Consider the following 23,402-nt stretch of genomic DNA (forward strand, 5'->3'; position numbering starts at 1 on the left):
GAAAATATAATATCCAACACTTTTTGCGAGCAAATAGACTTTTGTGAATACTAGAGAAATGTTCCCCCTCTCCTACGATAAAAGAAAATATAATATCCAACACTTTTTGCGAGCAAATAGACTTTTGTGAATACTAGAGAAATGTTCCCCCTCTCCTACGATAAAAGAAAATATAATATCCAACACTTTTTGCGAGCAAATAGACTTTTGTAAATACTAGGTTTAAAAATACGAATTCCAAATCATAATATGGACTAACAATACTTACACCTTGTCCACTACAATCTTCACAATACACTTCCAAAGCTGCAACAAAAATTTTGCTTCCACCTTACAAAATATAACATCCCTCAATTCTGACTTTACCAAACAATGAAAACGAAGTGAAACTCTGCCAAATTATACAACAGGTCTACCACAACATATGGAAAAGATTACCAATCATTAATATTTTCAATATTTGGCGAGAAATTAAAACTGTTCAAAGGTGCTCCTTGTTCAAATGTGCCCCCTCTCCGCTACTTAAGAAGTACAGAATATCACATTTAAAAAAAAAGGTGTTCTCGACACTATTCTATACAAGGATGAACTTACAGATCAAGTGTTATTAAAAGTTTTCTTAAGTTTAGTTTGTCTCAAGTACTTTTTTTTTAGTTAAATTTCTAAAGTGAAAATCACCGTATTTCATAAACTAAAAAAATTACCCTCTCTGAGATAAGCACCTAAATCTATTGGGAAGACTTCGAGCAGCGAAAAAAAGAAGCGATAAACCAACAATAAAGAGGCGGTCAGCAACTTTACGACGTTATATGATTAAATCAAATGCGTTTTTTTAAAGGCAGAGAATTTAATCTGTAACAAGAGACTGATTGTGAAGAGTATGAGTGTAATTGAATGTTTTTTTAGCACTTGAACAGGTAAAATGAGAACAATACCTTCTTTTTTTCAAGAAGTTGTTGAGGATGATGATTTAGATCAATATTTAGTTAGTTCAAATCTTGTAAAATATTACGAAATAGGTAATGTAACATTACTAACATTCTTTCAGATGTATTAAAAAACAAAGACAAAAAATACCTTTTAATTAGAGCTAACAAATGGTCAATAAGAATTAATAAACTTACTGTCTGATAGCGATTATTGCAAAACTAAATCTTTTATTAATTAAATATTTTATCAATAAAATTAAACTTTATCACTTTATCTCGTAAAAATAAGTGAAAAATTCTGCTGAACAGGCTTCAAGAGGCAGGAACAACAGCTGAATGTAATAATGGGGACAATCACCTCTATTATGTACGACCGAATAACCTAAGAAGAAGGTTCTTTCAGTAAATTAAGTCATCAAGATCGTGGACAAATGTTTCTGCTTAAGGGCCGAAAGCTAAAGTTCTCTTTCTTGATTTGTTTCAATTAAATAATTATTTTTAACAAAAACTGCTGGCTGCAGTAAACAAATATTAAACAAACTCTCGTTACAATCAACTTACAGTCAGAATTTAGCGATATAGTTTATTTATTTTAGAATTCAGGGTCACAAAAGAAAGGAGAAATAAACAGGGCTAAACATAACTCTGAAACTGCTCCGAGGAAGGAGAAATGAGAAAGATTAAAAGGTCGTAAAGATCATTGTCGTTTGTTTCAAACGATATTGAAAATAGCCTGGTTAGAAGATTATCTATATAGCCTTGTTGCAGTGGGTTTGAGGAAAGGCTTACTAGGTTATTGTGCAGTCGATCGATAACGGAGAGGATTCTATCCTAAAGGTACACTAAATGTACAGTTAATTTTGAGACTCAGCATTAGTTACATAGCGAATACGAGGTGTGGCTATTAAATAACGAGACTATTGCTGTAAAACATTTTATTTTAAATTTAAACATATTTAGTTATTACCACCTTCAATATACACCCCTCCCCTATCCCTAAAACGCTCCATGCGAATTTACCATTGTTCGAAACAGTGCTGGAAGTCTTTTTCTGTGAGCTCCTCTGCATGACGCGTGTCGCTTTTTCTTTCAAAGCTTCAAAGGACTGAAATCGTGTCCCTTTTAATGCAGATTTGACTTTAGGGAACAGATAAAAGTCATATGGGGCCAGGTCAGGCGAATAAGACGGATGAAACCTAAAACTGGGATGTTGAACTTGGCTAGAAACCTCTTACAGGCAATGCAGTGTGAGCCGGCGCGTTGTCTTGATGGAGAACCCCTGACGACTTGTTCTTCCACAAAGCGGGTCGTTTTTTTCCTTACTCAGTTGAGCAAGCACCTCACGGTAGTAATGTTGATTAATTATAATCGACATTTTCATCCGTTTTGGACGTGGAAGGGCGACCCGGGCGGTCATCATCTCCGACGTCTTCTCGGCCATCTTGGAAACGTTTGAACCACTTAAAAACTTTGGCACGTGATTTACATTCATCGCCATAAATTTCTTTTAATAAAAGATAAGTTTCATTAGCGGTTTTACCAAGTATCATGTGAAATTTTACGACAATTCGTTGTTTTACTACATGTGTAGTATCATGTTTTCGTCAAAACGTAACTAACACTTCTTACACAAACGACGGTTCCGGTCAGACAGATTTCTGTACAAACACGTGAGACGATGCAATCGAGAAGAGAAGGCTTTACGCTGCACATCTGTCGGTCGTTAGGATTTGCCGCATGCATAGTTCTTCTGTAGCAGCCTTCAGTCTCGTTATTTAATAGCCAAACCTCGTAACTTTAGATTGTAAGTGTACAGCAGTTGTGTAATTATCACTGCAATACCTTGATTCGTTGAAATAATGGAAATGGTGGTGGAGTTGAAGAGTAAAATAATCGAAAGTAACGTTCTTCCTTGGAGTTAAATATTTCTTTGATCGATGTTCAGTCTGACTAGGTGAGAGTACTAAAAGATAAGGTAAAGGAGTGAAGATGTATTCGGATTTGCAGGTACTCGTAATATAGCATTATCAAACGCCTGGGTTGAGATGAGGAATACTGGTTGAACACTTCTAATATTTGAATTCCTGTGGAGTATTCTAAATATTTGAATCTAAGCTTAATGCGTTAAGAATGTTGAATCAAAACAAGAGATAGATGGAATTTAGTGGACGGACTTAGATGAGAGGAAAGTTCTCTTGAAATAACTGAAGTAACAACGTAAAGGCTTTCGTAATAATCCGAGTAATATCTACCATTAGTGCCAACATAAAATATAATAATACCTGACCAGAGAAATATTTAAATACGGAAAAATAAAAAGGTTCAAATAAATAAAAACTACAGGAATTAGCTTTGAACCGTTTAAATGTTCCAAGTTAAAATTACAATCCTCCTTATACTTCTTTACAAGATTTATATCTGCAGCATTAGTCTGTCAGATTACCAAAGTTTTTGAATATTCTTTTAGGTGTTAGAAGGATCGTATAGTCATAGGAATAAGGAGTCACCAAGGCTGATCTCGTCTCTACGAAGTAGAATACACTAATATCTAGTTGCGAAAATTATCACAAAGATTCAGATAAAATTTTGAAGAGATATGTACGATGTAAATGAAACAAAAACATCTGATCTAAATCACTTGAAATTTGTCAACATTTATTAATTTTACCTGCACAAGGTGGGGTTAGCTTGGAACCGTTGTACAGATTGTGTAGGAAGAGGAGGAAACGGCCTTTCACTTGTTGTTCGATTGCGCTATGAAACCTTTGGAACTTTGAGACCAAAGGAGAGATAGTAGCGCAAAAAGAGCTAGTAGGGAAAGCCCTCAACCATTTGAGAAAGGGAGGTTTTCGTCAACTAGATCCAAAAATGGAAGGCCCAATAAGTAATAAGTTGTGGCTGCGGTGCCTTGGGTCATAGGTACCTTCTGCTTTCTATCTCTTTAATAATTAATTTTCTGTTGCCTGCAAAAAAAGGGAAGTAATGCAATTGTAAAGTGTTTTTTTTTATTTTGAACTCTAGAAACATACATTTTACTGAGATGTTCCCCTGAGGTATACAAAATTTGGTTTTTACTAATTGGCTTGTTTGTGTGAGCGCCATTTTATTAAAAAACAAGAATGAAATCGCTGAGGACCTAACCTTATATTTGTTATTAAAAAAAAAAAAAACCTCCCGAGAACCCAACAATAGGGTTTAGGACCAACTCGATAAGCAGGAAGGGCGGATAACTTATTTATTTTCTTCTTAACAATTTTCTTTAATTTCCGGTTTTACTCCTTGTACCCTATAGTGGGAACTGAATTTGCCACTACTTCAGGAATCTTGGCATCTCTGAGGGTAACCCAGCCTAATAACAAAAAACAACTCAGTCACAAAACCAGGGATGTCGAACCTTTTTGAGATGTGGATCAAATTTTGTTCATTTTTTTTTTAAGTACCAGCTCTTGGGTCACTAATGCTCATTTGCACAAGAGTTAAGTTTAAACATTTTAAACAATATTTTCAAAACTAAACATCTTTAAAATTCAGTTGGCTTAACGGGGTAAAACGGGACGAAACAAGTGGCTATGGAAGTCTCTTTTTGTACAAACATAATTGAACAAAACCTTAAAAAAGTGTGCTTTATCTGAAGAAAAATCTAAATATGGTTATTTGCTTTGGGTTGTCGATTTTTTTTAACAAACAAAATATGAGTAAAATTATACATTTTATTTGATATTTTGTAAACATTTTTGCTTTATTTCAAATACTACAAAAGCATTTGTCGTCATTTGCGTTTTATAGAACTGTTATGATCAAACTAAAGGTTATAGATAGCATTTAAATTGCTTTTGTATCAATGCGTGATTGAAAAAAAAATACAGATAGAATATAAATTATCCACACAATTAGAAAATCTAAATCAACCCGCGTAAACAAACAAATGGTTGCCTAGCAATTGTGGATCAGTGAAAAAACTTGCACGGGTCATAGGTTCGCCATCACTGGTCTAAACTATTGTTCGCACTGATTTTGAACAGATGTGTATTATTAGTTTCAGGTTACTATTAGTTGGAAGCAGGACACCGACTTCTTTTCAAGGTAGGTTTCCTTTGGAACACGCTGTTACGAAAGAAAGCCCCCCCCCCCAAAGATTGTCCTTATGACATTGGCATTAAACAATTCCGACCAGTTTTTTATTTTGTTAGCTTTCGCCCTGACTATGAAACGCTTAGCCATTGGATATCTCCGGTGCTGCAAATAAACGTTAACTCATGTTCTCAGAGCTGATAGAAATTAGGAGAAAGTAACAGTACAGTATTATGAACAAAAGAAAGAGACATTAGTTATAAGTTTGCGTAAAATGATGGGAAAAACACAGAAGTCGAAAGTAATCAAAAATTATGTAGCGGGGTCATTGAATATTTGAATAGAATAATTAAAATTGTTCGCACTTTCTTAAATAAGAATAGTTTATTATTTAACAAGTGCGAAAAATACTTTACACTCGAGTTAAATATTATATTTTTTCTGCAACCATTAGGGTTATTAACTAAAAAAAAAACTAAACAGGAATCACTAGAATCCATTTTAAATTTCTGTAAGGTAACACTATAACCTTTTTAACTGTTATAATTAAAAATATCTAATTATTTATTAAAGTATTATTTTTATTTCGATATTCCTTTCAATTTTTATTTTATTTTTTAATATTCGTTTTTTAATTATTTAAATAAAATAAATTTAAATAAGCTTATTAGAGTTTTACAGAAAATATTTAATAACAAAACTTCTTATATCAAGGAAGCACAATAAAGTGTTTTCACTCACTAGTGAGGTAAGTGACACTAATGGGAATTTTTCCCCACTAGTGAGGTAAAGTTGGGCATTACACAGCTGATTTTAATTGAGTAATGAGAACATTCCTACATGGTTGCAGAAAAAATATTTTTACAAAAAAAATAATACCATTACTACAAACAAGGCTGTAAAGTTCCTGAATTCAATTAGACCATAGTTCCCTTCAAAATATATTCAAACAACAGAATAGTAATGTATCCAGGATATAGGAATTAAAATTTTAAATTAATAAAAAACAAAATATATGAATAAAACAAATATTAAGCTTTTAAGTAAAATGTATCCCGGAAAAATTAGCAATATGTTTACTTTAAATTATTTAAAAAAACCAAGGAACTCAGGGTGGGTTAATTAAAATCCGTGTGGTAACATTCAAATCGAGGAAAAGTTAATTACGCAATAAATGCAAATGACGAAAACTGATTTACGCAATTTTATTCAAATCCCCACTAACTTGTTCGCTAAGTGAACACTTTTTTTTAAAAAAAATCTGATACATTGTAAGTAAGATGTAAATAAAATAATTAAAAAAACTGTTTTTATGAACTTATACATTATGTTAGTTAAAAAATTAAGGGGAAGTTAAAGAAGAAGTTAAAGTCCGGGCTAAAATTCGGTTCTCTAGGTCATCGAACGGAAGTGCCCTGGAATTTCATTTGCTTGTCATCAATGAAGAGAATGAATCACTAAACACAATCATTCCTTCTTTTGTTCATTGCTGTTCGAATTTTTTTTTCTTTTTATACTATTCATTTAATTTAACCCAGTTTTTATTATTATTATACTATTCAGTTGGTGAACTCAGTGCTCTCACTCACAAAAATTGGACAAAAAAGAAAGGCCCCATTTACACAGAAAGTTTTATTAGAATCTCTACCTTTAGAGATAAGGTATATTCTAATAATAAGTTAGATGTGTACAACTTATAATACGAACATTTATTGAGCGAATTAAGTGTTAACACTTCCTTCGACTTGATAAAGGTACCGGAAAAGATGAGAACTGCGGCCTTCGAAGATTACATTTCTTCCCATTATCCGGGCTCATATCGTTTATTTACAGATGGGTCCAAAATCAATAATAAAGTCGGAAGTGCTGTGTATGATCCGGTTCGGAACTATTTTACGATAATTAAATTAGAAGATGAGGCGTCCATCTATACAGCGGAGCTAATTGCTATTTTAACGGCTTTAAAATATATTTATTCGTTGTCGGAGAAAAAATATACCATTATTAGTGACAGCCAGAGTGCGTTGTGTAAATTATCACATATACACAACCAGTCTACAGGAATGAATCACATTATCGCAGAGATTGTAGAAACTATTGCCATTTTTAAAGAGAAGGGAGTCTGCATTAATTTTTTGTGGGTAAGAGGTCATTGTGGTATAAAAGAGAATGAAATTGTTGATACACTTGCAAAGGAAGCCACCAATAGTGGGGAAATGGCTAATTATAAATTACCACACACCGATATCAAGGGTATAATTGCAAAAGCAGCACTACAAAAATGGCAGACAGATTACAATAATGGTGATAAAGGTAGATTCTATAAAACTATGGCAGATCAGTTACCTAGACAACCATGGTTTAAGGGAACTGTCACTAATAAATGGGTTGTTACGACAATAAGCAGACTGAGAGCGAACCACGCGGTGTGCGGATCGTATCTACACAGGATCAACAAAAGGTCCTCTCCTCTTTGCGGAGATTGCAATGAGGAGAAAGATTTCAAACATGTAATAATGATATGTCCACGTTATGTGGTGGAAAGGAAACGAATGTTTGACGATATATACAGGTATTTAGATGCACCATTTCGCTACGAAGACATTATATTCTCCACCAACAGTTATGTGCTTAAGTCGATAGCAGAGCTAGCAATGAAATATGAATGTATTTAGAAGCTATAGCCGAATTAGAATGAATGGAAGAAAATGCTTAGAGAAGGATTACGTGATTCTAATTTCGGTTAAGCTATAAGGATGGCAGGAATATAGAGTACTGATCCATCCATTAGTTGTAAGTTTGTATGTAAATAGTTGTATATAGTAGAGGGATGAATGTGTGAAGCGAATGTATTTGTAGGTAAGAATGGAGAGTGAGTGATATTCTAGTGATAAGCACCTAGACGATGCTGGCTGTATGGCGGAAGCCAATGCCAAAAAAAGAAAGCAAAAAAAAAAACTCAGTGCTGTAGCTAAAACTATGGAACAATTGTTTTTGGTTTTATGGGTAATTTTTTGTAATTAAGGGGCATCAACTTCTTAAAGTTATTGGGGCTTGCTTTCAGTGTACTGTAGGGTGTTTCAAAAAATGATGACTTTTAAATTTTAAAGAGCGCCGGACGGAAAATCGAAAGTTCATTTAAAAACAAAAAGTTTCGTCCGTATTAGAGCGAAATCGATTAATATTTAGAGATCGCTACCATTGATCAAAACATTTTGGTTTGCTTTTTTCATAAAAAATCCTTATTAAATGTTTTGTATCTTCTAAAATTATTAGCAAAACATGTAATCGTACAAAGTTTATTTAAATATAATTTGCTATAAAGACAATGCAGTTGGAATCATTTTGATGGCCTTTTTATTTTCAAAGTTATGAATAATTAAAGAAACTGTATTTTTGAAAGAAAAATATACATTTTTGAAAAATTTCGATTAATTAACGTTAAAATCACTTCATTTTTTTTATGTGTTTCGTACAGAATTTAAAAAACAAATAATTTTGGTTACTGGAACGTCTAAATTAGGGAATATTTGGCATTTATTGTTATAATTTGAAACTGATTTACTATCAATCAATCAATTAAACCAGACAAAACACTGTCCATCACCGGGACAGTGAACTGTAAGAAGCTTATAGGAAGAGTAAAATCAAAGGGGCCAGCAGCCTGGATTCGAACCCATGATCTCTGCGTTGGAATCCAGTATTCTATAACCACTCAGCTAAAATCCCTTCCCTTATATGGGGTAATGGTTACGTTCAATTAAATCTAAACTTGCCTTTTAAGGATTCAAAATGAGCGATTTGTATTACTAATTTGAATTACATGAAACTTGTCAGATAAGCCTTTTAAATCGTGCGATGAGTAATTTCCTGTAGATTTGAACTTTTTACTTTCTTAGATTACGAAATTATATTGCGACCAAGCTTCTTTTTTCTTTAAATTGAATATTTACAAGAAATATCGATTCTTAGGTTTGCTGAATCCGAAAAGTGAATTAAAATAATAATAATAATAATTGGGAAGGGATTAGCTATGAGTTTAGCATACTGGACTCCCACGCCGGAGGTCCTGGGTTCGAATCCAGCTTGCTGACTCTTAGATTTTCTCTTCCTAGGAGCTTCTTACAGTTCACTGTCCTGGTGATGGACAGTGTTGTCTGTAACGAGAGAACACTGTCCGGAGGCTGGTTGTGCACTGAAAAAAAGCTCCGGGCGCCAATATCCTCAGATGTTTGACGCGACTTAAATCATAAATAATAATAATAATACAGAATAATAGCGTTGAAGGCTTGAGGAAAATCGATTCAATAAATCTTAAAAGGGTGGAAAATCTAGTAACTAAATTGCAATTCACTTTGGACTTACGATTGTGGGAAATCGATTGCCAAGTATGGGGTACAATCGAAATATTAAATTGCAGACTGCGACATTTTTTTTTTTGAGAGAGAGAGATATATTTTGTTCCTACAAACACAGACTATTTTCATACAAATCACTTTAACCCCAAATCCCATTATTTAGCCAACCAAAACCATTTAATCAAAAGAAGTGACAAACAAACTATTAACAGTAATTCCGCCTAATATTACTCAACAAAAATTATGAATCACGTACCTTATTTTTTTTTTTTGTGAGACTTTTCAACAATTGGCTGCCTTTGTTTAATGTGCTCACAACAAAATTGTGCGTATAACTGCAGTCTCAGATAACATATCACCACGTATATATAAACAGGCCAAAATCTACATACGATCTCAAAATTTTAATTAAAATAAGGAGAGAAAAAAAAAACGCAATAAAGATAATAAAGAGAAGTTTGTAATAAAGAAAAACAATAAACCAATAAGAGTACAACTGTTGGTTATTTTTTTTAATTATAAGATCAATCATAATCGATCATTCCAGGCAGTGACGAAATAATCGTTTTGATTACATATTGATTTATTTCAATTATTATTTATTATTTTTGTACAAATTTTGTGTTATAAGTTTTCAAAATTGTTTTTTAACATGTTTTTTTAGGGAGTGAAATGAAAAATATGGCCGTCAAATAAATAAATATGGCCACTTGTAATTGTCATGGTAACGAGGACAATTGTTTATAGTGTAAGGGGCATTCATATGGAGAGAGTGGCAGATTGGAGTTCATTGTTTATCTGTCACATTTCGATGATGTTTTTCTCTTACTATTTTTATTCAAAATTGGAATTTATACTAAATTTTTGTTCATATTATCCAGTGCAACACTCAAATTTTTGCTCTTAACTTTGTCACTCCTCTGAATATCAGTTTTTTTTTTTTTTAGATTTGCCATTTTTACTAAATGTTATTTCGCCTTCCCCCAAAATGCGGTTAGTTCCGCAGTTTTGGATAATATCGTTGATTTTATTCGAAAAGATATTCGTTTTTATTTTATCTCTGACAGGTTTCAGATTTGCATCTATTATGAGAAAAAGTGTTTTCAGTTTGGGGTAGAGAATTGGACTTCATTTATGTTTCTGTCTCACATTACACTTCAAGCATGAGAATCTATTAGTTTTAGATTCTAGCAAGAATTCATGTAGAACGTTTGGATTGAATTAATGGGCAGCAGCTAATTGACTAGCTTCCCTTTCTTCATTTGCCTGCCACCATCAACGCAGTTGTTCTTAATTCTTTGCAAAGAGAAAATTTCCTAGAATGATTAGAATATAATCTTGATTGGAGAGATTTGCAGGAGGTAAAGTTAAACGGCTGGATCCAGAATTTAGCTTGGTCAATATCCCGAGATACAGCATCTAACTATTTGTTTTTCAAATGGAACGTTATATTTTTTTGCATATTTTTATAGTACTTGAGCTCCAAAAAAATTTTTTTGAAATCGGTTAGGTTTTTCAAAAGTTAGGGTAATTTAAAATAAGAAAAACAAATTTCAGTTTAATGTCAAAATTACCTTATTTTTTTTAAAGAAGCTGTTCAAACTGGGCACAATCAACGGATAGGCAAGCCAAAACTCTGGACTCCCACGCTTTGCTTGTAGCAGCACTTATGGTGGCGAAGTCAAGATTTAGGCGGGCTAGAGTTATTCGACGTTCAGGTTGCTTTTTCTACAAACGTTTAGGTGGAGTTATAGGAAATCAACTAATCGGCCCATACTTCTACAGAGAGAACTTAACTGGTGCAAGGTATCAAACTATATTTAAGAGACATTTTGCCAGTTCTACTTGAAGATGTTCCTCTACAACGTCGGCTAGATATGTATTTTCAACAAGATGGTTGCCCAGCGAGAGTGGTTCGAGGTTAGCTGGGCAGAAATTTCCATGAAAAGTGCTTAGGAACTCATTGTCCGCTCCAATGGCCACATCGATCTCCGGTTTTTACCCCAATGGACAGCCTAGGGAAACTAGCTACAGTTTTTCAGGCTGAGCTAGCTGCAATTAGGTTCTGTGCTACCGAGATTGAAGGGCGAGGAATTATTAATTCTAAGGTCGTAATTTTCTCGGATAGTCAGGCTGCTCTACGGGCAATTAGTTCCTATCAGGTTAACTCAAAACTGGTTTGGGACTGTCTGGGTGCCCTGAAGGAGATTAGTGACCAAAATAAGGTCTTTCTGGTCTGGGTACCTGGTCATTCAGGACATAAGGGTAACGAAGCGGCAGATTTATTGGCCCGGGAAGGCTCTGCGGGATACTTCGTTGGCCCGGAGCCCTGTTTTGGGGTTCCGAAGTGTGTTAAGACTGCGACCATTAACTTATGGGTGCAGAGTAGGTCTCAGGAGTGGTGGCTTGCCACCACTGGGCAGAGACAGGCGAAGGAGTTTATTAAAGGCTATTCGCCTAGGCTGACTGCAGAATTAATCCGTCAAGGCCGTGGGGCTATCAGGATGATTGTAGGCCTATTGACTGGCCACTGCAGACTCAGAAAACACATGCATCGCATGGGCCTGGCAGATGATAGCCTCTGTAGGTTCTGTCAGGAAGAGGAGGAAACGGCACTACACGTGTTGTGTCAGTGTGAGGGGCTCGTGTGGCTAAGGATGTTACTTCTCGGGGAGGAAAAACCAAGGCCTGTGAGCTTTACCAAAAAGTCACTCTCCAGCATTAAGAGTCTAATTAAAAAGACAGGTCTGGAGGGTGAGCTTTAAAGTTAGGGGAGCCACAATAGACCCAAAGGGGTCGCAGTGGCGTAGGCCCTGAGGCCGCCCTAGTCTAATCTAATCTAATCTACCCCAATGGACTATTTTTTGAAGGGATATCTAAAAAAAAAAAAAGTGTACAGTAACCTTAATCCCGTGTCGAATAACTCTAGCCTACCTAAATCTTGACTTCGCCACCATAAGTGCTACTACTAAACAGAGCTTGGGAGTCCAGAGCTTTGGCTTGCCTATCCATTGATGGTGACCAGTTTGAACAGATTCTTTAAAAAAAATAAGGTAATATTGACAGTAAAATTAAATTTGTTTTTCATATTTTAAATTACCATAACTGGCTGGATCCAGAATTTAGCTTGGCTTAAAATTATCAATGAAATAGTAGCCAGATTCAGGCGGATCAGTGTTGCCTGTGCCGGAATCCAAGAACACCAAGTGAGAAATGCAGTTAAACAAGTTTTGGTGGGATGCAGAGATTGCTTTTGAACAGTGGCGGGTGACATTTTGAGCAACATTTTCTCTGATAGCAGAAAGATTATTTGAATTCTTTTATGTTTCATTTTTTTTAAAGAATTTAATTATTTATTTTTAATAATTGCGAGTAAAATTGATGAAATATCTTCAAGTGAATAAAGCAAAGTAATGCCTACTTTTACAGACGAGTTTTAGTTTCAAATTTTTTATAGAAAAGACTACTCGACAACAGATCAAAACTCACTCTGGACAACAAAAGACTTATATATGTAAGTATATTAAAGCCAGCCTGGGCTTATGGCATCGAACTGTGGGGTTCAACCAAACGCTCAAATCTGCAAAGGATCCAGGTCCTTGCAATCTAAAATTTTTCGCTCTATAATTGGACGCTTCCTTTCTACGTCACCAATCAAACCATTCACAGAGACTTGAACCATTTCCTTTCGTCACACAAGTTGCTGAAACACGTTACAGAAAATTCCATCTTAACATTCAAACACATCACAATCCACTGGTACAACATCTATCTTCTATACAACACTTCTAGACTTCTTAAAAGTCAGATCTCCTCTCTGATGAAGAGAGTCAGTAGAATGTAGAATGTTATTGGAGTGTTACCACTGGGTAACTTCTCCATTCTGATATGTGTGAATGTTATTTATTGTTATCATTGTTGCTTATAACGCAAAATGCGTTGATTGTAACTAAATAAATGATAAGAAAAAAAAAATGAATCATTTTAAATAAACACACATACTATAACATATATTTCTAACCAATAAAAAGTAGTCATACGCTGGATTCGAACTGGGGATCTCCCACATACGAAGCCACGCTCTTGACCACCAGACCAACACCCGCTCTTATACTATACATGTATTCATGTAATGACGCCTTGTTGTACATAATAGTAATTATGATAAAGACCAGACCAGATACAAAGGACATAATTGTAAGGTTGGAAATAAATCGTATAAAGATATTCCTGACGAATGGATTAGTCAAATCCAATTTGTTGGCTAGCAGAGTTTTGAACGGATTTCATTTAGATTTCAACATCAACCTATGTTCTAAATAAAAAAGAATTAAATAAATGGGAAAGAATATTTATAAAACTCGAAGCGCTATTGGGACATCCATTCTAACTCTATCGAGTCTTTTACTACAACAGCAATGAAGCTTCTGTATTTCCTAAGCTAAATTGTCTTCCTTAGATGTGGCTTTAGAACTGTCGAAGTGGTTTAAAAACGAACTCATACTGTTGTAGTAGGAATTTCACCTTTTATAAGTTTTTGTATTTTATTGAAATTTCTTATTTGTGATTGGCTATTATACTACCACGTGTTTATATCAGGTGATAAATAAGGTAACTTTGGCGGCAAGAATAATTAAAAAAAAAAAATACATACACATTCTTAAGAGTTCACTGTGCCTACTTGATATCTTAGATTTTTAATTAACGTTTCTGGTATCCCACTTAGACAGTAATCTACTATTTAGCAATCCACTCAATCCTGAGCAATAATTGAATTAACTAATCTATATTTAATGAATAAAAGTTAAACAAAAAACTGCAATTTGAAACCTTATATCCTATATACAGGGTGTCCCAAGCTATATGGATAACGACTTTTTCTCGCAAACTAAAATAGCTAGAAAAAAACTTAAAAATACGTGTTCCTAGATTTTTGTTAGAAATCCAAATTTAATTTGTAAATTTTTTTCGGTGCTTCCAGAAGCGAGATACAGGCACCAACTTCATTTTTTCAAACGGGGAGGTGTGTTTTTTATTTCAGAAATAGATTCCTCTATTTTTTTAAAGAAAAATTTACTTGAACGGTTTTTTTCTGTGAGCGATATTTTAGAAGTTATGAATGAAAACATGATTCTTATAAGAAATGCCAAAAAGATAATATTATAACGGTTTTTTGATAGAATAAGAAGAAAAGTACTATTTTATTATAAATTTTACTCCTCATTAATATTACAGATCATGCTCGAAATGGCCTCCACCATTAGAGATGCCTAGACATGCTCTTTCCTGCCAATTGCCCCTTACTGCCAAAGAAATAGATTCGGCTTTAACCGAGTTACAGGCATCTATTATTCTTCGCTTTAGCTCATCTACAGATGCCAACCCAGCTTGATTCTGATGCACCTAGATTTAGAAATGCTTCTAGGTAAGCAGAAATAAGGAAAGAAAGAAAAAAGTTATGAATAATCACCTTGTTTTTCAGGTATCCCTAAAGGAAATAGTCCATAGGTGTCAAATCCGGTGAACGAGGTGGCCACTGAATCGCCCCCCGAGTTGATATAACACGCCCATCAAATAGCCTATCGAGATATCTCTTTACATGCCTGATGGTGTTATATCGACACGGGGGGTATTCAGTGGCCACCTCGTTCACCGGATTTGACACCTATGGACTATTTCCTTTAGGGATACCTGAAAAACAAGGTGATTATTCATAACTTTTTTCTTTCTTTCCTTATTTCTGCTTACCTAGAGGCATTTCTAAATCTAGGTGCATCAGAATCAAGCCGGGTTGGCATCTGTAGATGAAATAAAGCAGAGAATAATAGATGCCTGTAACTCGGTTAAAGCCGAATCTATTTCTTTGGCAGTAAGGGGCAATTGGCAGGAAAGAGCATGTCTATGCATCTGTAATGGTGGAGGCCATTTCGAGCATGATCTTTAATATTAATGAGGATTAAAATTTATAATAAAATAGTACTTTTCTTCTTATTCTATCAAAAAACCGTTATAATATTATCATTTTGACATTTCTTATAAGAATCATGTTTTCATTCATAACTTGTAAAATATCGCTCACAGAAAAAAACCGTCCAAGTAAATTTTTCTTTAAAAAAATAGAGAAATCTATTTCTGAAATAAAAACCGCACCTTCCCATTTGAAAAAATGAAGTTGGTGTCTGTATCTCGCTTCTGGATGCACCGAAAAAAATTTACAAATTAAATTTGGATTCCTAACAAAAAACTAAGGGAACACGTATTTTTTAGTTTTTTTCTAGCTATCTTAGTTTCCGAGAAAAAGTCGTTATCCATATAGCTTGGGACACCCTGTATATACGTTTGTGTTTCGCTCAGATCAAAAAGTGGTTTTCGCCCCGAGTGTGTTTTTTGTAAACTCGTATTACAAAAGTTTACGTTTTTTTATTGGCAATTCTATTTTATTAATAGTGATTTTTTTATTTTTATTTTTTAGCATTGCTATCGCTGGAGAGGAAAAGTATGGCTATCAAACAAACCATACAATGATACAAAAGTAGCCTGAAGAGCAATGGTGTATCCAAAAGTTTGAAGCAAGCCACCAAGACTAAAACTGCAAGTACAAGTCTTCATATTGTACCAATGCCCGGAATTGGTTACTCAAATGATTGGCGCGATTGGGTCTCTCATTTTTTGCTATAAATTACTGTATGAATTATCATGCTCGCGTTATTTGAAAAGAATTATTTATAGAGGCTCTTAAATAACAATGAAGCTGCAGTAATTCCATCTCCCCACATTGGGTTGACGATTAAAATAAATTAAAGCAAGGTCGATTTAATTAAATAGTTCTACAGGAATTAGACGAACGTACCATATTGTTTAAATTAGACAAGAATTTTCGACAATTTACTCCAATAAGAAATGAAAATTTTCCTTCCAGTACGCGGATAGCTTTTTCTTTTAATAAACTATTAACAAACAATTTAGACTGGGAAATCACCAATTATATTTTATTTACTTTATTTTTGAAAAATCTGTATTACAGCTAAAAATTGAAAATGAAAATCCGAAATAATAAAACGAAAAGGACACTAAATGACAGAAAAGAGAGTACAAAAAATGAGAATATGACATTGGGCATTTACGGTCATGCGAAGTGGTAAGTAGGGCATCGTATAGCCACTCTTTTTTGTATTACCAAGTTTAAAACTTCTGTACTCGGAAGTGAAGTTATTTGAATTTAAATATTATATAATTTTTTTTTTAGAGGAATTTGTAGACCTAAATTGTCAAAAATTTAATTTTTAACGCATAAAAAACTCTACTTTAAAGCTACTTTTACTTTGTCATGTTCCGGAAATAGTTGTTTAGTAAATTCCAATTGGATTTCACTTCCTGTTTATATGAGCAAATTCTTGCAACCGTAATGAATTTTCGTATTTGTATTCACTGTAAACATAGACAGTGAAGATGTAGACGATTGTTGAAGAACTTGATTATAATTATTGTTGCAATATTTATCTATAGCCCGTAAAATGATTTTTGTGACCAGTGCAGTTTTTTTTTTTTCAATACAGTTGAGCCTCCCTTAAAGGACACTCTCACTAGCGGCCACCTCCACTTACGGACAGTTTTTGGATTTCCCCGTTTTACCCCTATACACTTTCTATATAAAAGAACCTCCGTCTAACGGGACACTCTACATAGCGACCGCGGACATTGTTTTTGGGGTACGGATTATATGTTTCACCTCCCACCAACGACCACCTTATTATTAAAAGTTCATTTGACGCGGAGATCAAAATAATTATCCCCTCTCAAGTTTTTTTTTTTTCTGGTTTTTCCTAAAGTTTCCTATATAAGCTCCATACATCTTGCACCATTTTAATCATTTTTCAATATAACTTTGGACGAACAATATTATTTTTGCCGATATGTCTCTCAAACGAAAGTGGTTAACTCTAGAAGAGAAAATAAATGTGTTGGAAGATTTTGCATAAACCAAATCGAGCCATCGTCAACTTGCCGAAAGGTTTGTTCTATTTTTTCTAATAATAGATGATAGTATGATGATAATTTTACCATAAATTATTATTGTTATGAATAAATGTGATGATTATTATAAAAATTATTAATTAAGTCAATAATATGTAGTTTTTTGATAAATTTTTTGGATAATTAAAAAAAATTTGATGCATATCATATAGCTAAATAATTATGCAATTATGCACTTTTTTAAATCTATTAATTACAAATGTGGCAAACAGACTACAGTAATAGTACGAAGGGTCAATTTTACAAGCGTATGGTGAACCAACTGCCTAAAAGTTCTTGGTTTAAAGGTCTTGGCATGAACAAAAGATTGGTTACTACAATTAGCAGATTGAGAGCGAACCATGCAGTCTGCAGGTAGTACCTACATCGAATCGGTAAACGAGCTACTCCGTTGTGCGAAAAGTGTAAGGAGGAGGAAGATTTTAAACATGTCGTCATGGAGTGCCCACTTTATAAGAAAGAAAGAGATGAGCTGTTCATCTAGCTGTACAAAAATTTGAGTGCGCCATTTAGATACGAGGACATCATCTTTTCTAATAATGTCTATGCCCTGAAACCTGTTGAAGATTTGATTAACAAATATACTTGTGGATAGGAAGTTACATACGAGGGTCATTCAATAAGTAACGAGACAAATTACTACTGCTCAAAAACAGCTAAATTGATACGTATGAAACTTTCAGGACATAAAGTTGGCAACCTTGCGATGACATCTGATCAGCTGTTCAATTATATTTTGTAAACATAACCTCAAATTTACTCAGTTAACGATGGCGAGTCCGCTCGAGATTTGCACCGTGGAAGAACAACGTGCCGTGATCAGATTTTTAGTCGCGGAAGGTGAGAAAGGTAGTAAAATCCACAAAATAATGTTAAAAGTGTACGGAGACAATTGTTTGAATCGTTCGAACGTTTACAAATGGGTAGAACAGTTTCAAAGTGGCCGTACAAAAGTTTCTGACGAGCAACGCAGTGGACGACCGATCGAAGTTGGGACTTCCTCTCTCGAATCTCGGATTGACGCGTTAATTCGGGACAATAGGCGTATCACCGTTGAACTGATAAGTGAAAAAGTAAACGCGAGTGTTGGAACTGTCCATAACATTATTCACAACAAGCTGCAGTACAAGAAAACCTGTGCGAGATGGGTGCCCAGACAACTCACGGACGCTCACAAAGAAACCCGGCTTCAAATCAGCCAACAGTTGAAAAATCGATATCTCTAAAAGAAACTAAGCGCTCCAGGGAAGTTCTTGGAAGAGAGCGAAACCCGTAGTCAGCGATATCTACTTAGTGTTGTCCAACGCAACTATCCCCCTCAAACCCCTCAGGATATATTCCAAAATTTGATCCAGTTTAAAAGATTAGCGAGAGTTTATCTCTAGGGATATTCCAGGGATTGAAATAACCACTCACTTGTGCCTCCCCTAATCCCTCAGGAAGAATATATTTCGCTCCAAATAAGTATATATGATATATCATATGAGGTATCTCACTATTAAAATTTTGGAAAACAAACTCAAACTTACTGGCTTCCTGAGGATCTCGGTAATTGGGGGACTCCTATTTTCAAGTCAAGTCTCTTAACCACAACGCCCAAACTGGTTGGTTCTATACTTTTGTAACAAAACCCTATTAAGAATTCTTAGGTCATAAATGAACTGATGGAATTTCATATAGCCTCAATTTTTTTGGGGGTTGAATTTCAAATTGGAAAATCGATCACAATTTAGGGTAAATAGAGTGTTTACAGGTAGCTTCTTCAAATCAAGGTGTTTTTTTTAGAGGTTAAAAGAAATCAAAATGACGATTAGATAAATAAATAAATCCGTCATAAACGTCATTTTAAACAATGATATAACAAAACTTTTCAACCATGCATTTCATAATAATAAGAATGATTACTTTTGTGTATTGTATTTTTTGTTTATAAAAATCAATTATCTGATTGCTGTTTACCACATTAAGAGGAAGAAATTGAGCGAACAGCTAATCAGCGTCAAAACTAATCAAAAACTTAAGTGGAATGTAAGAGTACTCAAAGATAAGATTTTATGAAAAACCTAGACATTAGGATCTTAATAAAATTCGAAGCATCTCAAAAGTTTTAATCAACTGAGGAATTTCTGAGTATTACGTTATATTTATTGGATTGAGAGGAAAATCTGTTTTCCTTTAATGTACTTAATTTTAATTAAAACACATTTTTACACTAAAGTAAGGCGCATTTTTTCAGAAGGGTTTACGTCCATCTAATTAGGTGTCGTTGACGGAGGCGACTAACAAACTCACTTTACTTGCAAATTCCTTTTATTAATCAAATTAAATAAAAACCAAGGCCCTAGACAGGGGAGAATCGAACACCACTAAACCAACAATACATCTTAGCATTGCGGGTCTAGCATATTACCGCTCCGGCTATCTACCGAGCCTTTGTCATTTTTACATTTTTTTTTCACTTTATTTGTACATTTACAACTGCAACAATTGTTGCATCTAGTGAATTTGATCTTACTGGTTCAGTTCACTTGTAATGACATGGTTAGAGCAATCACCCACTCTTTCACAATGATTTAATCACAATAGATCTCTAGGCCATTTTCGCTTCAAACGACGAGGAGGATTGTCGGGAAGGTGAGGAGAGGAGAGTTGTTGCACAAGAGGATTAGGATGGAGAGCTAGGAGGCTGTGAAATTTAGGCGGTAGCGAGACTTTATTAGATCAGTGACAAAAAGGATGTGAAGGTCAGTGTGAATGGTAAGGTTGGAAATGTAGTATGGAGCATTCAGGATTTTAGACTGTATTGTCTGTAGGCTTTTTGGAGTTAGAGGGTTTGGTTGAGCCCCACACTTCTGCTCCGTATGTCCATATGGGTCTTAGCAGTGTCTTGTAAATAGTTTGGATCTGCGTTTACAACATTAAAAAAAAAAAGAGAGAATACAAATCGGAAACGCTGCGTCACCCGGAAGTCAGGGTTGTAAAAATAAAAATTGAAAATAAAAGAATTCAAGAGAAAACTTAAATTACAAATAAACGTACAAAAATCACTGATTTTTTTTTTGTTTTTGACGTCCAAATTTTGGAATAACAATCAAGAATGGTAGAAGTAGTAGGGATACCACTTACCAACATCCCCCACCACCTTCGGATATTGGGACAGTATCAGAGGACTCTTATCAACCGACTTATGAATTACCCCGTTCAGTGCGCCAATAACCATCCATCCGTTCTACGCCACACATTTTATTTTTCATCTTACATTAATTATTAAACCTAACTTTAGTTAGCTACGCTGAGGAAAACCTGCGGATGGAACCTAGAAATAGGGAGATTCGCATCTTTTCGGACAGCCAGGCTGCACTGAGGGCTCTCGTGTCCTTCAGATTCACCTCTTCTCTGGTCTGGGAATGCAGGAAGGCCCTAGAACTACTGGCGCGGCACAACAAAGTTCGGTTGGAATGGGTGCCGGGTCATGTGGGTATTGAAGGGAATGAAAAAGCTGATTATCTGGCCAGGAATGGGGCTAACACTCCTTTCATCGGTCCAGAGCCTGTCCTGGGGATCACCAGGGGTTCGGTTCGCGCGGCTCTCAGAGATTGGATCTGGAGGGAGCACGAAAAGAACTGGGTGATGTGTCCTGGGGTTAAACACAGCAAGACCTTGATGCCTTGGCTGTGTAAGCAAAGATCCAAAGAGACCCTGTGTTTGGGCAGAAATCAGATTACTCTGATTGCAGGCCTATTCACGGGGCACGGTAGGTTCAAGAAGCATCTGCGCAAGGTGGGGCTTATCAGCTCGGAGCCGTTGTGCAGATTATGTCAGGAAGAGGAGTTCGTTGCAATCGAACGTTTGCGCTATGAAACCTTTGGAACGTTGAGGCCGAAGGAGATAGTAGCGCAAAAAGAACTAGTAGGGAAAGTCCTTGACCTCTTTAGGAGGGGAGGGTTCGCCTACTAGAACTAAGAAGGGACTGGCACAATAAGTCTTCTGTGGCTGCGGTGCCTTGGGGCATAGGTCCCGTCCCATCTACTATCTTAATCTTAATCTCTTAGTTAGCTAGGTTTGAGATTAGAATATATATAAGAATATTATTATGTATTGAACATTATTTGTATTAAAATATAGTGTCGTTACTTTTATAAGTGTTTATCAACAACTTTTTCCCATCCTTTATCGTATTCGATTCATTTCCATCGACTATACTTCATTTGGAGCAGATGTATTAAGTATTATTGGACAAATGTTTAGACGGAAGAAAATTAACGTGAATATCTGAAATAAATGTAGGCATTCTGCGACTTTATTATAATTTCAATATTGTTATATTTTTACCTAACCTACCCGATCTTGGCACTTAATTTTTAAGTTGAGGTTTAGTGGAAAATATTTAATAAAATTTATCTGCTTATTTATACTAAGTTAATGTTTAAAAGTACAAAGAAAATTTCATTTTTAATACAAATTTTCTATTATAGCGCCCAATAATGCGGAATAACTTGAAGTAAAGTTAACAGATGGCTGTGGTGCACCATTTGTTTTATAGAAATATGTAACCCTAATTGAAATAAACACTTTTAGCTCTCAAAAAAATGAATTTCCGTACTCCGTAACCTTGCGGAAACCGAATTTATGAACAAAAAAGTAAAATACAAAATGGAGTATTGATACTTTATTTATAGAATAACAGAAAACTATTTTGGATATAACTTACCTGGCCTCCCGGTATACATAGGGCTTCAGGATCTTGTCCCGGACTGGCAAACCTACAGCTCACTATCAGCCGGGGAGGTACTGTAACAATAAAATGTATTCCTATCACAATTAATTAAAAGTCTACGAGTAATTACAACTTGTTTATCGTTTGGTAATTTCAGAAAGTGGATAAATTTACGTATTAATTTAAGGATACAATTTTTATAATTGTCTGTCTGTACTAATATGTATATCTAAATGAAATTGAGTATTTAGTTTTCATTTTATTAATTTCAAATAAAACATTAAATGACTCCGACTCTTTAACCGGAGCTTACTTGAAGCAAAACTGACAACAGTCTACCTTAGCAAAAATTGGAAAGTGGAATGTAAACATACATATAGATCATAACTGGCGAACATTATGGAAGTAAGATAGTAAAAATAAAAAGTTGTTTTATAATGAAACAAATTATACATTTAGAGAATTAGATTTCGTTTTTTAGAAAGTGAACAAGCGACAGAAGGAGAAACTTCCTTGGCGAGGTACTATGCAGCTCACAGGGACTATCCTGACTGCGTTCGTATGCACTGAAGGTGAAATGCAGTTAAATGACGACCACTCACAGACTATTTGCTAACAAAAATAAAAATCTACTGTTCTCTTGCTGCACTTCTAAGAGTGATACAGAGTTGGAAGTCTCATTAAATATGTAGTTAATTGTGGAGAGGGGACCTACTACACCTATGTAGAACTAGCGCCTCAAATTCAGCCACGTGACTTACCACCTCTCATCCAAACTACAGAATTGATTCTTACTTTCTCTGACAATACTTTAGAGTAAGAGAGCAGGTTATGGTCATTTTGCAGCTTTTCTAATTTGAGTCCCCCCCACCCTGAGGAGGAAAAATGTGATTTTTTTTTTTTACAAAATGGTTTCAGTAACTATCTGTGGAGTGGTTTAGTTAGCATAACTGAAAAATGAAAATTTACAAGTTTTTGTACAAAATTTGACAAAATCAGCCAAGCACTTTACTGAATCTACTTTGTTTACTTTTATTTATCTCCAAAACACCTCCTAAGATTTCCTTTAGACTTAAAAATGCACTTATTAAGCTCGTATAACTCTTCTGGACCGGGGTGGTGTTTAGGCTTTCCCATAATGTCACTTGTCAGCTATTAAGGTTGATCATGTAACCAAAATTCTTAATGTGAATGAAATCAGCTCACCAGAAAAGCCATTTTTTTCTCCTTCCAGATTTCAGCGATTTTTATTTGTAAAATAATACGAACATATTTAATATTAAAGTCGTCGCT

General features: G+C 34.8%; 1 protein-coding gene across 6 annotated transcripts in view; it reads right to left on the reverse strand.

Moving 5' to 3' along the window:
• LOC141457836 (sphingomyelin phosphodiesterase) overlaps positions 1-23,402 on the reverse strand; it is an 80,899-nt gene that overhangs the window by 21,034 nt on the left and 36,463 nt on the right. For 4 of the 6 annotated variants that reach the window (XR_012460580.1, XM_074135127.1, XM_074135130.1 and 1 more), the window contains exon 2: positions 22,104-22,183. The gene's annotated coding sequence lies outside the window, so the exon portion shown is untranslated. Of the gene's footprint in view, positions 1-9,614; positions 9,749-22,103; positions 22,184-22,562; positions 22,584-23,402 lie in introns of those variants that run through there. The other 2 variants (XM_074135128.1, XM_074135129.1) reach the window with 2 other exon arrangements.

The sequence above is a fragment of the Rhodnius prolixus genome, unplaced genomic scaffold (assembly GCF_049639745.1).
Source record: "Rhodnius prolixus isolate KJV_2025 unplaced genomic scaffold, Rpr scaffold_5, whole genome shotgun sequence".
Classification (NCBI taxonomy): domain Eukaryota; kingdom Metazoa; phylum Arthropoda; class Insecta; order Hemiptera; family Reduviidae; genus Rhodnius; species Rhodnius prolixus.